The sequence below is a fragment of the Scylla paramamosain genome, chromosome 17 (genome assembly GCF_035594125.1).
Source record: "Scylla paramamosain isolate STU-SP2022 chromosome 17, ASM3559412v1, whole genome shotgun sequence".
NCBI classification, from domain to species: Eukaryota; Metazoa; Arthropoda; class Malacostraca; order Decapoda; family Portunidae; genus Scylla; species Scylla paramamosain.
This window is the reverse complement of record NC_087167.1, coordinates 22,289,795-22,307,976: the sequence shown is the minus strand read 5'-3', so window position 1 is coordinate 22,307,976 and position 18,182 is coordinate 22,289,795. Positions and strand designations below refer to the sequence as shown.

General features: G+C 37.1%; 1 protein-coding gene across 7 annotated transcripts in view; it reads right to left on the bottom strand.

The window, feature by feature from the left end:
* Positions 1-18,182, bottom strand: part of LOC135108586 (F-box-like/WD repeat-containing protein TBL1XR1) — a 59,211-nt gene that overhangs the window by 39,772 nt on the left and 1,257 nt on the right. For all 7 annotated transcript variants that reach the window (XR_010272363.1, XR_010272366.1, XR_010272365.1 and 4 more), the window contains exon 2: positions 14,065-14,132. The gene's annotated coding sequence lies outside the window, so the exon portion shown is untranslated. The remainder of the gene's footprint in view (positions 1-14,064; positions 14,133-18,182) is intronic.

Sequence of the window (18,182 nt, the reverse complement as noted above, 5' to 3'; positions counted from 1 at the left end):
CAACCACCACTGCAACTACACATGGGCAGGAGGGGCAGAGCCTCACACCAGACAGGTGGTGCCTGATCAGCCAACCTACCAATATGGCTGTGCACCCAACAGGAAACTTTGCCAAATGGTGTAACAAAGGCCCTCCTCCAAGCCTGGGGGCCACTACACTTTCAAGGGGAGGCAGGAGGAGACCCAATGAGGGGGGGAGAAGGAATACCACGAAGGGTTGGACCCGCAAGGGTTGACTAACCAAGGATTGCCAGCCGGATATCACAATGCTACCGCCAATATCCCGCTGCGATTCCCCAAACGCATCCCCTCCCAGCATGGGCGCCACCAGGCCAACCCCTAATATAATTTTTTTCCTTCAAACTCTACTAAGCAGTGGATATTTTTCATCACCTTTCATTCTCTTTCAGTTTCTGGCTCAAAGTTTCACTTAAACATTTCTCCAAATTACTTTGTGTGTCCGGATCTTAATTTTAGGGCAGGACAAAAATCATCATACATGTGGCAGCCCGGCCCACATTGTTCAGCGTAGTGGCAGACATTCAATAGCAGTTACTTTGACAGGTGAGATTAATGAAAGCAAATTTTCATAATTCGATAAGGTAAGAAATACCTCCTACAGAGTGTACAGAACTTTAAGGGACCCTTGGAGGGAGACAACCATACAAACATCTATAGGGCACATCCAGGCATCTCACACCATAATCTCCAACTGTCCAGTTGTCTCACAGAGGCCAGCCAGACCCACCTCCCTAGAACTCAATTAGTCCCTATATGGGAGGCTGCTACAGCCCCTCTCCAAAGGCTGATCACCTCTTAGCCATTGTTACACACCACATTCAGCTCACTTCTACAGCATCACCTCCACCTCCGTGCTATAGCTCTATGGCCACTGGGGAAAAGTAACTCAATGAATGAATAAAGAGTAGCTGCCATTGTTTCTTATAGAGCCTTATGTAAGGAAAATTATTTTATATCTATTAAGATATTGGCTATTCTTCAGTATTTTGAAAAAGCATGCAATACTGACATTCAAAAATTTTTGTTTTCTTTTTAGTAGTACAGGTTGGCAGATATTTAGAAGCAGACAGAAAGACAGATAGGGAGAAACAGAAACAGATGGAAAGACAGAAAAAATAAATTGTTAAAATAAATAGATGGACAGATCAACCATATGAAAGCAAATACTCTTAATAAAAATAGAGTACAAAAAAAACAGGAGGAAGCAACACTGAGGAGGCCCCTACAAGCCCACAACAGTCTACCAACCCTCCTTCCTCTGGTCATAAAGGTTACCAAAGATATAAGCCACCATCAGGGGTACACAATGCTCAGCCACCTCACATAATGTATTTGAGGTTCCTGCATTTTCCTTGCCCTTTACACAGATTAAAGTATGACATTATACTTGACAGTTTCCATGGCAGTAACCTCAGTAACTTTCTCAAACACTTCATAGTATTTACAGTAAGTTTAAAAGTAAGACTAATAATATTATTTTATATCAGATATAGAATCTACCAGATAGGCATTCAGAGAAATAGGCCTGATAAGCTTCTTTTGATGCTGTTTTATATATGATATAGTAAGTAGTTGGAAAGAAATTACATATAATGGCCATTAGATGAGTTTCAGGTTACCTACTTGTGACAATTATTTCTTGCATAGCAAAATTGAAGCTTGCACCACAAACCTCAAATAAATATCATCCTAAAAAGTCTCCTTTAGGAAACAAATAAATATGGATTTGTCTTTGAAAAGGAAATTACTTTTTACTTTGTCAGAGCTGCTCTCAGTGATGGGAAGACCAGTATGAGGGTAATGGTCTCAACCAGCAGGATGTCCTCGTTTCCCCACCCTGCACTCTCTACCTGCCCTTGCTCCTTATCTTCCCCACCTGCCCATGCCTCCCTCGCCTTGTCTCCCACCTTCACCCACACACCCAACATTAATGAGTTTTTAATACTGTGAATCTTTAAACTCTTATATATGCATATTATTATGAATATTCTTGTCTTCTTTCAACCACTCATTAGCTCCAGTATTAATGAGTTTTTAATATTATGAATCTGTAACCTTTCAGCAAATGCATACACTAAGTATCAGTGAATGTACCTATGTTTCCATTACTAAAGATCCTTTTTATAGATCATTTTGAATAATTTCCAATACAAAGCTATTTTCACATATTTTCTATTGAACAATTACATAATACAAGACCAGTTTTGAATGGGAAGCATCTGCAATAAAAGTAATATAGCACTGGTTATCTATTACATAATCTTTTGCTATACAAAAATAATTGCTGAAGAATAAACAGTAGTCCCTAAATTATCTTGCTGTCTGTACACATGACTGCCAACCAACTGACAATCTTCCATCTCCTTAATGCATCTCTTATCACACTCATCTCCCACCCCACTCCACTCCTTCTTTCCCTCCATCAACCAGTGAGGGTACAGGTGCTGGCCTCCTGTCACCACCCTTTTTGCATGGCTACGAGTGTCTTCCAGCCCCTCTCCATTAACACACACTCTACACATCCTCCTGCACTTGCCCTCATCACCCAGCATCCCCTCACACCTACTTACTTTACTGGTACGATGACTCATACATTACTAAGTGGTAATATTATATAACAGTAGTGATGAAAAGTAACATTGCATTATAATTCAGTCAAAGCATTTTATTTTATTGTGTTATTTAACATATTTTTGGGCAAATACTTTGGTAATAAACTATGAATATGTTAACATAAGAACACAAGAAAACAAGGGAAGCTGCAAAAAATCATCAGGCCTGCACATGGCAGTCCATGTATGAAACATTCCTAAGTATTTCCACCTATCACCCTCATTCACAGCATGTTGCTTGCCTGACCCGGAACTCACAAATACCTTCATTCATACCTGCAGAAGTGTTGGCCTCCCATCATGATACAAATATATCGAGGTGCTAAAAGGCTATCTAATATAAGTGTGCCATGTTAAGGCAGTGTGACAGTTCTACACTTCATTCTGGGAGTCAGGATGATGCAGGGAAAACAACCAAGAAGGACTGAGGATGACAATTCAGGATGGTTCTGGTATCCAAAATATTGGTGACTTGTCAGTTTTGAGCAGGGATTGAGCATAACACAAGTAGCACACTCCATGATTCACTGAAACACTTACTGTATATATATATATATATATATATATATATATATATATATATATATATATATATATATATATATATATATATATATATATATATATATATATATATATATATATATATATATGATGCTCCTTCATTTTAAACTGAGGAGCACGACCAGTATATCATTTACCTACTAGCATCAGTCAACTCTTATAGCATTTACCTTTGCGTATTTAGTATTTATCATTCCTTTTCTCTCTAATGAATAAAGGAGATTCAATGAAGACTTTTTTTAAACCTGCTTCTTTACTATTTTGAAAAAAAGCTCAGCAGAAAAAAAAGAGCTTCAGTCAGACAATCTAACAGATATGAATTAAGAGCTGACTCATTTAACTCTTTCTTACAAATAATAATGAATCTTATGGCCATAACAATTTTTATGTGTTTAATTTCTCCCAACATCAACAGTAAACAACTAACTCATAAGCCCACAACTCTCATCTTCATGTATGTTAATCTTCACACTAACAGTTTGCTGAGATGGAATTATTTATGCTTCCAAGGCAATTTAGTGAGCATAATCTAATCTTAGTTCCCAAGTGACTGATATGAGTAACAAGATGAAATATCAAGACTTGCAAAGACATGATAAAGGTTATCAGGTAGCAATAGTTAACATGTCTAGTCCTAGTTCCCCTGTGATTTCTATGAGCAAAAAGATGAAAAGTTACAACTTGTGAAGAGACAGTAAACACCAACAAGTAGCAATTTAGTGAACATATCTAATCTTAGTTCCTAAATAATTTATGAGTAAAAAGATTAAAAAGTAAGACAAGTAGCAATTTAGTTAACATATATAAAATATTAGTTTCCACATGACCCATACAAGTAAAAAAGATGAAAATAAAGGCTTATGCAAAGACAGTAACAAGAGTATGACATATTATATTCTTCAAAAGCACATTGTGTGGCATCAATAAAATAATATCATTAAGAAATAACTTATTTAATCTATTGCATATTCAACATGAGTATGACACATTTATATTCCCCCCCGAAAAAAAAAAATAAATAAATAAAATAAAAAAGACTATAACCCACCAATATATTAACATGATTAGAAAATAAATTTTTACAGAAGAGATGCCATATGATCTGTAAAAATAGCTGCCCTTATCCTATAAGGGTGCACCTCATTTAGTGGCTAATTCAAGCTCTTTGTTCTGGGAGGAGTTGCAGTAAATGTGAGGGTGTGCACAGTCACTTTCAACAGAGGTGATCTGTATGGGTGACACAACCCTCAAGAGCTTGGAGAGTTTCACCTTTAAGACAGCCAATTATACACCTCTTTCTTGTCTTAGGGTTCCAACACAGTAACTTTGCCTAGTCATGAAAAAATTGTATGGAAAAAAAAAAAGCAACTAATCTGCATGTTTAGGACAGCAAGGAGCTATCTGGTGTCCACAGCACCACAGCACTTAATCAGTACCTACACACACACACACACACACACACACACACACACACACACACACACACACACACACACACACACACACACACATCTTTACTAGTCTGAAATAAGAGACGAATATATACAATAAATAAACTCTTCAATTTTCCATTATACTTATAAAGTATAGTATCTGATATGGTGCAATTTGCTGGAGGAATAAAAAGAAAGAGAGAGAGAGAGAGAGAGAGAGGTGGGGGGGAGTTGGCAGACTACTGAGAGACAGAGGCAGGCAGACAGGAGGATGAAACCAGAAAGATGCAAGACAACACAAGTGAACATGGGACTAAGAAGAGTGGTGGCGGTAAAAGTCCCTGAGTCTAGGCAGCTGAGAGTTCTGCTGGGAGCCTGATGTCCCTCCCTTGGCCCACTCATTGAGACACACACACACACACACACACACACACACACACACACACACACACACATTATTGCAAGAACAAAGGCTTCATATTTGAGAGGACACACACACACACACACACACACACACACACACACACACACACACACACACACACACACACACACACAGACACACACACATCATTGCAAGAACAAAGGCTTCATATTTGAGAGGATGCAAGAAAAGTCGAGGATGGTGAGATGCTTGAATGATATAACAAATACAGCTTCCCACAAAGAAATGTTAATATATCTGGAGGACTAGAGTAGAAGAAGAGGTGATAATAATGGGGAGATGAAAAAAAGAATGATTATAAATACAGACATGTGATTCAAACTTCGCATATTACTGCAACTAAATTAAAAAAAATGTGAATTCTTGGCAGTTATCAGGGAACATATATCATACCAAGAAGACATCACATCTTCCTGTACATCCCTACTTACTGCAGTATAAAACTTCAACCAAATGTATTCTCCTTGCCTTTCAAGATGCCACTTCAAGATGGAAAAAATACCCACCTTTCATCCACTAATTTATTTAACTATCTCTCTTAATTAACAACAATATTACTCATTATCTTATATTTCTAGAATTAAGTATATGGTGTAGTAGCAATAAGCTCCCATCATGACATGTGTGGGAATTACTGAGTGAACTTTACCATTCCCTCCCCCACCAAAGAAAAGATGGTCACATTCCTTAAGGTGGTTCCCTACTACCTGTGAGCCTCTGTGGCTATGGGTATAAAATCTAAAATCCATTAATCATAGGCCACAAAATTCTGACCACCTACTACAACCACAGTCTTTGTCTCCCTGGTGACTGCCTTCCTTCCCCTACAACTTTCTCTCATGATCAAATACTGTGCACAACATTCTTATAATATATGATGAAGCTTTCTATCCTTCAGCATGCTGCTTTTTGAGGGGAAACTAATAATTCATGTGCACAACATTTTTATAATCTATGATGAAGCTCTCTGTCCTTCAGCCTTTTTAGTGAAGATTTTACTTATTCATTACACACAATTAAAGTCCATGATGAAAAATACAAATAAGTACAGAAATACAAGGCATAAATTTAAGAACACAAGACAAGAATACATAGGAAATGCACATAATTGAAAACTTTAAGAAGAAAAAATTCCTTTCTGGTCAAGCCCAAGTGAAGACAGAACAGATAGTAGAGAAAAATATTACCACCACCTTTTACTTCTGCTATTGTCCCACCTCTTCCCAACATGACTGAAATGGCCCCAAATAATGGCTGATGTAAGGACAAAGTGATAGGTGGGAGGAGCAATGACACACTGCCACACACCCACATTGCCCCCTCAGCCCAACCTTCACCACACAGCCTTATCATCATCCTTTCCTCAACACATCCATTATCTTTCCCATCCCAGAGTAAACTACACTGAGAGCTTAACCAATGTACCCTGTGTCTGTGAGAAATGGAAAGATAATAATGTCCAGACACACTCTCTTTCCACAGTCTTACCACCATCTTTTCTTCAACCATCCATTATCTTTCCCATCCCCATTTAAACTGCACTGACAACTTAACCAATGTACCCTGCATCTGTCAGAAATGGAATCATCATAATATTAAGTCATATTCTCCTTGCACATCCCTGCTAAGAGGATGGTCTGCATAAGAGATATCTTGATGCCATATAAATAGCATTAATTGTATGATATAATGGTAACTTTATAGGAAAGAGGCAAAGAAATCTCTTCCTTTGGAAAATCCCACAAAAATATTTAATAATAATTTTTCTTTTAATTTTTGCTTTTGCCTTTTCTCTTTGATGCATAAAAATTCAATACATATATAAATTATCTTGATATTCATAAGTAATCATATTGCATAACTCAAAAAGCACAGTAACTACATATAAAAATTAATATAGAGCCAAGTACTTCAATAAAATATTTAATATTATTAATAAAAACAAGTCTGCTCTTCATAAGCAACCATAAGACCAAAGCACAATAAAGAACCACAAGCTGAGCCTCAATACTGAATTTCCAATATAGAATTAAACAAATTGAAATGGAACTAAAATTTACCAAACAGCCCTAGTGCCAAAAAAGATAAGCAGCGACTCCCTCCAGCGTCTGCCATGAACACTCTCATGATTAATGGTGCCTGCCCATCGTTTACCAAATGCCCTAACCCAACCCACCACTCTCCCCTCCCTCTCCCTATGCCAGACTCTCTCTCTCTCTCTCTCTCTCTCTCTCTCTCTCTCTCTCTCTCTCTCTCTCTCTCTCTCTCTCTCTCTCTCTCTCTCTCTCTTTCTCTCTCTCTCAGGACAGCAGCTGCCTCAATATGGGTAATGTATTGAAAGAGGTACATGGTAATCCAGCCACACAGGAAACAATGATGCATTCCCATTATAGAGAGAAAAAATGTTGATAATGGAAATATGCTTCAATAAATGGCATCCTTTTTATAATCCTCATATTCTTTGCAGGATTAAATCTGTAACTTAGGTTTACAGCTACATCTATTTAAATATCTATCTATCTATCTATCTATCTGTCCAGACCTGATGCCCATTCCTTAGAAACATCCTCTGGAAATAGCAATGGGAGAAGAGTCTTAATGTATTCTCATCCCTGCATTCCTTCCTTTCATGGTCATATCCCCTTTATCCCTTTCTCTCACACTCAAGCACCTTAATTGGTAACTACAACTTAACAACAATCTTGTATATCTCTACTGGAGGTACAATGGTTAAGCATCTCTTTACTAATGACTCCATGTACAGCTAAAGCAATATTACTTGTGATGGTAATAAAAAATGTTAAAAAGAATATAGAAGAAAGAACTTGATATAGTATGAAGTTTTTATTATTAAATATCTCTCATTTTTATTAGATAACATCTGTAGCTTATCACAAACAGCCTGATAAGGGCCAATAGATATGCTGTTGCTGTCCTCCCTTCATCTAGCTGTGTGTAAATGCAATGCAATATTTAGCTTCACTGTACAAGAAAAGGACTCCTCTCCCATTCTGAGTATTTCATCAATGTACTGTAATACTGCACATGGTGAAATGCTGAAGGTCAAGCCAAGTGAGATAAAATAGCCCTGGAGACCTGCTGTGATGTGGGGGAGTCCAAGAGTCCATCCTGGCTACAAGTTAATAACCTGCTAACCATTAATCTCAGTGAAGTCAGGTTATCAAACTCACTTTAATCAAGTATTGAACCTGCTGGATTTTTTTTCTGTGATCCCTTTTACAGCGGCCAAATGGAAGTCCTTATTGAAGTTCATTACCTAAGAGTCCTTCATTTATGACCTGTCACTCCCTCCAGAAAACCACTTATGCTACACTTAATGTTGCATACATTTGTTAACTCTAATTCCTTAGCAACATACCTGCCTTATTAATTTCTTGACAAACTATAACTACTCTGTATTTATTATTTTCATTTAATATTAAAGAACAATTAAAAAGAAAATGAATTTATATATCCATACAGTTATGAACCTTACATATAACTATTCCAAGACCCATTTTGTCCATCTATCTATGCTAGTATACAGCTTTTAGGTAGCTATACTGAGTCTGCATAATCAAAATATTTAGATGTACTAGTTTTTGTTAAGTAGTATCACCATTATTCTGTTTTAACAATGCATGGCATCTGTGAACTTATTATAAAAAAACATGAACATTTTAAAAACTTGCTATGGAATTTGTGGTGGTGGTGGATGGACTAGTCAGCTGCTGTCTCCACCTGAGGAGTGGCAGCTCCTATTGTCACCCACAGCACCCTCCACAATGCCTGTTTATTAACACTACAACACACCACACCCTCTCCACCCCTCAGGATTCACAGCCCTGCACCTTTAATATATAGTACTATATATTTTGTATTATATGTATGTGGCATTATATATCATATGCTAGTGCTGTGCTTTTGAATACTGAAATCTTTCCTGATACACTGAAGTATTTTCTGTGATAGTAATCTCTCTCTCTCTCTCTCTCTCTCTCTCTCTCTCTCTCTCTCTCTCTCTCTCTCTCTCTCTCTCTCTCTCTCTCTCTCTCTCTCAGTTACCACAACAGGTGATACAAGTCTTCAGTGTACACTAATAATCGTGGTCAGCTGTGCAAAGGTGATAGCCTCACCTTTGTCCTCAAGCTCATGAAATAATGATAGATGATCCAAGGTTCAAATAATCTCAACCTTAATAACCTATTCCAGCTACATTATCATTTACTGGTAGAGTACTTATTATATGGCCATAGTTTTTTTTTTTCTTCCTTTCTTTCCATATTCAAATTTTTTAAAGTTCATTTCCTTTCTTATACCAGCCAGTGACAAGACAGTAATGAGTCATTGTATAATGAAACTGCTTATCCCACACTACCTGGACACAGCACAGTGAGGGACAGGTAGCAGAGTGAGGCCAGGGACTGAGAGATGGTGAGAAATAAAGCTGAGATTAATGAGGAGGAAAGGATGAAACACATGAATCGTTCTGTAGATGAGTTGACAAAGACTCTTGCAATAAGGAGATAAATCACATTTTATTTGATCATATGTACTTATGTATGTACTATGTAGACAAGTCAGAATGGCTCTGTCATTTCTATCACCCTGAAATAAGGCAGATAAAAATCTCCTTTTTATTAAATAAACTGCACTCATGAACATACTGAGTTGAAAAATCAAAATTGGCTCTGCCCTTTCTATTTACCTATATATCAAGTTTAGATCCTCCTTAACATAATCAAGAAAAAAAAAGCAACACTATGTTTATAAACATATTTACAATTACACTCACAAGCATTCTCCCATATCTTAACTCTGCATCTTAGTCTTAGATAACAAATATATTTTTCCTTCCTATCTATCTCTATATCAGGCTGATGTCTCCCTTAAGGTAGCCAAGACTGAGCACCTCCAAACATACCTATTTTTACATCCACAAGCATCAATTTCCTCATGTTTTAGCCTGTAAGTCTTTCTCTCCTAACCTACTTTCCTAACCTTATTATACTCTGTTTCACCAATGCTGTCACAGTGATTCTGCCAAGAGCAGGTAATTGAACATGGTAACACTGCCACTGACTGATGCTTCCACTCACTGATCAGTTTACGCATCCTCTACTGGCAAGATGTGCTGGCTAATTCACAATGACAGGTGATTAATATCTTACAGGTTACCAAGGTTACCAAGGATGACTTAGTGGTGGGGCATATGAGGCAAATGCAATGCTGCTAGAGTGAAGTACAATACTGTTTCCTTATGAGATAACACTGTGCATGAAATTTTATATAATTTGCAAATCAGTACAGTCCCCTCCACTTCCATGTTCATCACTTAGCATTGCCAATGTTGTGAATCACCTGCTTTCACTCATATCTCAGACAAATCTCATCAATCCCTCCATCACCCTCCCTCTTACTCATAATGAGTGGAATGTGTCTTGGATATAAGTCGAATCAGGTGCAGTGGTTCACAGCAGACAATTCACACATTGGCAATGCTAAATGATGAACGTGGAAGTAGAGGGGACTGTACTTCAAGCTGACTGAAGTTCTATTTCACATTCATATAATATATATGGCGATAACTAGTAATCAAAAGGCAAAGTGTGCCATCATAATAAAGCAGCAACCTCATTGTGCACTGCTGTGCAAAACCTAATCATGTCATCTGCCCATTTCCATTAGTTATAGTCAAGATTCCCTTCTATGGTAGGAAGACACATAAAGCAGCAACCTCATTATGCATTGTTGTGCAAAACCCGATCATGTCATCTGCTCATTTCCGTTGGTTATAGTCCAGATTCCCTTCTGTGGTAGGAAGATACAGCCTCACTGTACACTTTACAGCTACCTTGAAAAAATACTGCTTGTTTTAGAAAAGGTAACTGAGAGGGGTGCAGTGAAAGGAGAGGGAATTTCTCTTCAGTATTTTTTGTTTCTACAATAAGACAAGGCATCTTGTATGTGTCTTGACCTGGCTACCCTCTTCAAGGAGGATGCCAACCAGGTGGGAAGATATAGGTGATTAAGATCGTATGAAGTAACATGTTTTAAGCAGCTTAGGTTTGTAAGTTGCTGTGGATGAAAGAATATGTACATGAATGAAAATCAGAATGAATGATGCAAGAAAGGTCTGGGGAAAACTGAGAACTGTATATATATATATATATATATATATATATATATATATATATATATATATATATATATATATATATATATATATATATATATATATATATATATATATATATATATATATATATATATATATATATATATATATATATATATATATATATATATATATATATATATATATATATATATATATATATATATATATATATATATATATATATATATATATATATATATATATATATATATATATATATATGGATGTATTTTACCTCCAATGAGTGCAAAGAAAACTTGTAGGATGGGGTATTAGTAGTGACTATATTTAATGAAACTGAAACATGAGATTTGGAAACCAAGGAGAGAGGGAAAATGAATGTCATTGAGATGAGATATCTGAAATGTATGTTTGGAGTAACACATAAGGATTGAATAATGAGTCAGTTGTGAACAATGAAGTGTGAAGGATAACTGGTGTGGAAAGAGAATAGGCTGACTGAGTAGAGCAGAAAGTGTAATGACAATAACATGCCTTCCCTTTGGAGCATCAGAAAAAAACATTTGAAAAATATATCTGAAGGTGGGACAAATATTTCTACCATGAGCTATAAAGTGCAGTGCCTTAGACATCAGGATCATAAGCAATTCCAGAGTCCCAAACAATTTCAGGGGCTTTATACCTCCTATCACTAATGGTTTGGGCATGCTGAGAGGAAGAACAGGGGGTAAGTGGTGAGGATGTGTGAGGTGTAAGGCTGAGAAGAGAACCAGAAATTGAATGGATAGATGGTGTGAAGAGCGTCATATGTAAGAGGGGTATCTGTGAAACAAAGAAGAGGTCATGTTTTTTAGTGATGAATGGAGAACTGTCATGAATGCACAAATAGATATGCTGCATTAAGGATCAGATCAAGAGAAGGATCTTTTCATCACATACCACTCCAGAATGTTACACTCAGACTATGGATATGTAGCCACTGAAAGTGGATACTTTCATTAATATCTCCCATACAGAGGCTACAGCTCTCCTTACCACAAAGGAGAATCAAATGTCTCCAGCAATTCATCATGAGAAAGTAAAGAAGAGAATGAGGAAGTAGATTTTAATGTAGTGATGGAAGGAGTACCAGACTTGAAATCGGCTCATTCTATCAGGAGTAAGGAATAAGCCAGGAGCAGCCAATTTCAGCATCAAACCAAGCCAATCCTCCCTTTCCAAAATACTAAGTTAAGATCAACCTTGTCATCTGCATCTGCCAAGCAGCACAGACTTCACTCTTTTTGCAGGACTCTGAATCATGAATCATTAATGAAAGCAAGAGAGAGAGAGAGAGAGAGAGAGAGAGAGAGAGAGAGAGGAGAGAGAGAGAGAGAGAGAGAGAGAGAGAGAGAGAGAGAGAGAGAGAGAGAGAGAGAGGAGAGAGAGAGAGAGAGAGGAGAGAGAGAGAGAGAGAGAGAGAGAGAGAGAGAGAGAGAGAGAGAGAGAGAGAGAGAGAGAGAGAGAAGAGAGAGAGAGAGAGAGAGAGAGAGAGAGAGAGAGAGAGAGAGAGAGAGAGAGAGAGAGAGAGAGAGAGAGAGAGAGAGAGAGAGAGAGAGAGAGAGAGAGAGAGAGAGAGAGAGAGAGAGAGAGAGAGAGAGAGAGAGAGAGAGAGAGAGAGAGAGAGAGAGAGAGAGAGAGAGGTTATGCCTTGATCCAAACCTTCAACACCTAGATATCCAAGAGTATGGAGCATTACCAATATTTTCAGCAGATTGTCAATGTGCTTGAGTCACTGGAAGAGGTATTTATGAAGAAATTTAAGCATTAATAGGTGAACTGACATTCCACGAGACCATCTCATACTCATTCTGATTAAAAGACCCTGCAACTGTGCATCACAGATACAAATAGGCATTCATGAGCATATATTTGAGGTCGAGGTAAAATTGGGAGCACAAGTTATAGCTGCACATGACCTCATCTCTGTGTACACCACTGAAACTGAGATGGATTATATCCCTTACCCAAGGACACAGAGGTGAGGGATATTTAAATTTCCATAGTTTACCTTCCCCATGTTTCTCCAGGTAGTCTTTACCAACTAATCCAAAGGAAAGATGACAAATGGATAAACTATGCATCAACTGCCCCATCCCAGATTCAAATCAGGGCCCACAGATTCGTAGTCAAGCACACGACCCACTTTATCATGGAGGCACAGTGTCAGCTACACAATGAATGCATGCTTTTTTCCTTGAGTCCAGGACAGTGACATCCTTTAATCCTTCAGTCAACATGAGATGCTACTGTTGCAAAAATGGCAATATCTTTATAACTAGCCAATTGTGAGCATTTACTTAGCTAAGACAATATTAAATTGTTAGATAGTACATCATATTCTTGTCTCTCTACATAAAAGAACATTAGTCAGCTTAAGGCACCACTATCACAGAAATGGCCACCTCTTGAAAATAAATGAAAGAATGCACACTAGTTTTTACCAATGCTTATTAAGTGTTGATGATTAAAGCACAGTGTCAGCTACACAATGAATGCATCCTTTTTTCCTTGAGTCCAGGATAGCGACATCCTTTAATCCTTCAGTCAACATGAGATGCTACTGTTGCAAAAATGGCAATGTCTTTATAACTGGCCAATTGTGAGCATTTACTTAGCTAAGACAATATTAAATTGTTAGATAGTACATCATATTCTTGTCTCTCTACATAAAAGAACATTAGTCAGCTTAAGGCACCACTATCACAGAAATGGCCACCTCTTGAAAATAAATGAAAGAATGCACACTAGATTTTACCAATGCTAATTAAGTGTTGATGACTAAAGCTAATGATCCCCAAAGATTACCTGTCTCAGAGTCCAAAGAGCCAGAGGTTGTCCTCAGGTTTCTCATCAATGGTGGTGTCACTCTTGTGCTAAAAAATATTATATAATCTTAGTAAAACAGAACACAATGAAACAGAATAAAATACCTAATCTGCAATCCACACATTACAAATTTTGTTTTGAGTATTGTGAGTCTCACAAATTTGACAGGACATATGAAAATAAGAAAAACAGAACAGTGATAGAATGCCTGATCTCCAATCCATAGATTAGAGGTTTTGTTTAAGTATTGCAAGTTTTGTGAATTTGTGGATGATATAAAAATATTAAACAATCTCAGTAAAACAAAACAAAAAATACCAAACCATTCACACTATACAAGTGTTATCTGAACATTGCAAGGTTAATGAATTTGACAGGAAGGAATGAAGGACATGAAAATATTAAACAACCTCAGTCAAATAACAATTAAGTAAAATAAATTACCTAATCTCTAATAAAGACAATAAAAAGTTTTGTTTATGGATGAAGGACATGAAAATATCATACATCCTCAGTAAAATAACACAATTAAACAATAAATTACCTAATTTCTAATGAGCCAAATAAAAAGTTTAGTTTGAGCAATGCAAGTCTCATGCATTAGAAAGGAGGGGGCAGTAGAACATAAGATGGAAAGAATGATATAGGGAAAATAATGAAATAAGCTCAAGGAAGGCCTTATAGTGGCATAAATGGAACATCTTTCTTAGCTTTCAGGTTCTGAGTCACTAACTCCAGCAAGTACCACAATTCTGTTCCCTTTATGTGCCCTTCGTCATATTCATACGGGTACCTAGAGTCAATAATTCTGCAGGAGGCAAGTTTATCATTGTACTTGCCCTTAATAACATCAGCTAGAGTATGAACACTTATAAACTGAAGGTCTGGGTGTTTTCCAATCTCAAGGATAGGAAGCAACAGAGCCTTAGAGAAGTCACCAGCGAGATTCTCTTCACGTTTATAAATTTTGTTTAAAGCCTTCATTATAGTGACATGAGTTTCCGAGTGGCAACAATTCATCTCTGGGTCAGAGGATGACCTGAGTGGATCCAGCTTCCTGAGTTTGGTCTCCACAGTACTGACACCCATTTCTGAATGTGATCATTCTATGGGATAAATGTTCTCTTTGCCTGCCAAAGGTTCATAAACCCAAGAGAAGGTAGGAACAGCATCCATCATGGAAAGATGATGCCTGACAAGGGAACCAGAGGGGGCTTTGGTTGGTAAACAGAACTTAGTCACATGTATGGGGGCAGCTAACAAATCTGAGAATTTCTGGAGTTCCTCATCTTGGAGTCTCACTTCATTCATGAGTTCTGTCACCATGTCTGCATTATCTTCATCAAAGGTGAATGATGGAAACCTTGTGAAAGGCCTTTGCCATTCGGCTAAATGAGCAGGAGTTAATGTGGCTGTGGTGGTGGTGGTAGAAGACACCACAGATACTTGCTTCATTGGGGAAAGAGACATCCATGTCTTGGACTGGGGCAATCTGTATTTGATCCTGACTGGAGCGCTTCCAACTGGGGTAATGTAAGAAACCTCCTCTATATTTTTGCCACTTTCAAAGTACCCACTGTCATGAGATGATGTACCAGAATCATCTGAGATGGAATCCTGAGAAGAGAAGACATGCTTCTGGCAAGGCAACATCATCTTATATTTCTTTATAAGGGGGCTGGAATCCACATTCTTATTCATCATGTTTTGACAAACATGATTGCAGGATGGAAGACTGACTGGAACTGGAGAGTATGGAGAAACAGAATTTTCTTTCCTGTGTTTTGATGTGGCTTTGTGGTGCCAAGGACCAAAGGTGGGTCCCTTCATGCTGTGCCCACAGTTGGAACCATGGTTGTCTGGCGATGAGCTGATTGAAAATTAAGCCGAGTCAAAGAGGCTGGACCGAGGTGTGTCACAAGTACTGGAGGAGAGTGAGAGTCATCGGCATGGAGTGCCAGCGAGGGTGGTGTAGTGTGGGGACACAGCCAGGTTAGACTTGGGTGAGAAGTCATCATCACTGAACTGAAATGACTCACGCTCTCTTCCCTGCAGCACATTGTCATACAAGTCTTGGGCATTCATGGTAGTAGTGTTTCTTCTTTGCTTGTCCAGCTGTGCTTCTTTACCTACTCAGGTGTTCAGATCCAGTTATTCACTTCTGTCCGAGTTCTGCAAGTTCTTGCTGTACATTCTTGTCCCTCGAAAGCAACATTGCAATTAAAATTAACATAACAAAAGTAACAAAACATATTTGTATATTTTATACATTTTGAATAAAATCATAGTTTAAAACAAATAAAATAAAAAATCTATTTACTTGATTTATATCAGATTTTTTATATAAATCAATTATTTTATTACAGGCAAAGCAAAGTTTTCTAAGGAGATTGTTGTTTCATTTTGAGCTGCCTGATCCAGTCCAGCTCAACTATAACACTATTCAAACACTAATATCTCCTGAACTACATAGCTGATTGTAACAAAATTTGCACCATATGACAGCACAACTCTATGAATTTTATATGATATAGCTTTCATTTCTTCTATTGGCTGAAGTCAAAGGGTAACTTGTAAAAAGTAGAAGTGTGTCGAAATTGGGATTTTGTAAACCAAACTTCAGTTTTCTGCAGTTTTCATCAACTTTTGTTTGTCTCAACAAGAGCGGACACCAATGAACACAAAATTAAATTTCCCATCCAATAGTACATAGCACAACCATTCGACTCTTGCAATGTTTTTTGCTAGAGTGATTTGAATATCAGTCAAGTGCACAATTTGCAGGGTGCTTCCACTGTTTCATTACTGACAGCTTTGCTCGTCAATAGCCTTCCAGGCATTTTACTGGTTTAACCCTTAAAGGATGGCTGGTGTCTATAGTTGATGCAATGTAGAGGGCAGGTGGCTTCTGTAGTTGACCTGCATCTTGTGGGCTTAATTTCAAATTTCCGCTTGAATTTTTGAGCCCGCAAACATCCTTCCCTCACAATGATGTCTCCCTTTGAGTCTCAGTGTCCTGTGAAGTATACTGATGCCTACAGGGGAAAATAATCATTCCTCTTCTGATTCCTCGAACAAGGATATGCAGCCAGTAACTTCAACTCCACATAAGGGCAAATTTGCTCCAAAACAACCTCTTAGTGAAAATACTATTGGGAGAAAGTTAGAAGTTACTCTGAAAAATATTATTGGGAGAAAGTTAGAAGTTACTCTAAGTCTCAAAAGTGGTTTAGTGCTGGAGCCCCCAGCTGCAGCCCCAACCAGACCACCACATGACATACTACCATTCGAACACAGGCTGAGAAAATGCTGAAAGTTACTTTATTTGACCACTTCACCACAGAGACACCACATCACCTAGAGAGTTCAGGGTGGCAGAAGACTGAAGAGGAAGAATTGATAAGTGTGATGCTATTACATTTTAAGTAGTTGGTCAAAGCAGAGTTGAGAAATTGATGGAACATGACCTATTTTCACTGAATTGTCAAAACCAGTCCAGGTTGGAGGGGTGTCCATGAGGAATGTTCCTGTCCTTTAGGGGTTAAATGATTTTTTTTTTTGCATTAATCCATATTTGTTCCAGTAATTATTTGTTTCAGTCTTATGAGGGGCCATTTTCTTATATTAAACTTGGCCAATGTTAAATGAAACTGTACTTTAATATACATTACCCAAGATGAGTTTTTCACATAAAAATCATAGCTTAATCAGATTTGTTATGTTAAAGTAACTATACATAAATACAAAAAAAAAGAAGTGGAACTCCAATCAAACAGAAGTACAGTAAAAAAAAAAATAAATAAAAAAAAATAAATAAAAAATAAATATATATATATATATATATATATATATATATATATATATATATATATATATATATATATATATATATATATATATATATATATATATATATATATATATATATATATATAATTTAAATCATTAGATATTTGACTCAATGTAACATTTCAATAATTTTGAATACAGTATATTTAATTTTGATTTAAATAATGATTTTTTTACTATAATCTAAATAAAATTAAACAATTTAATTTAAACCAAACCTACCCTGTCATACATGTCCCAACAAATTT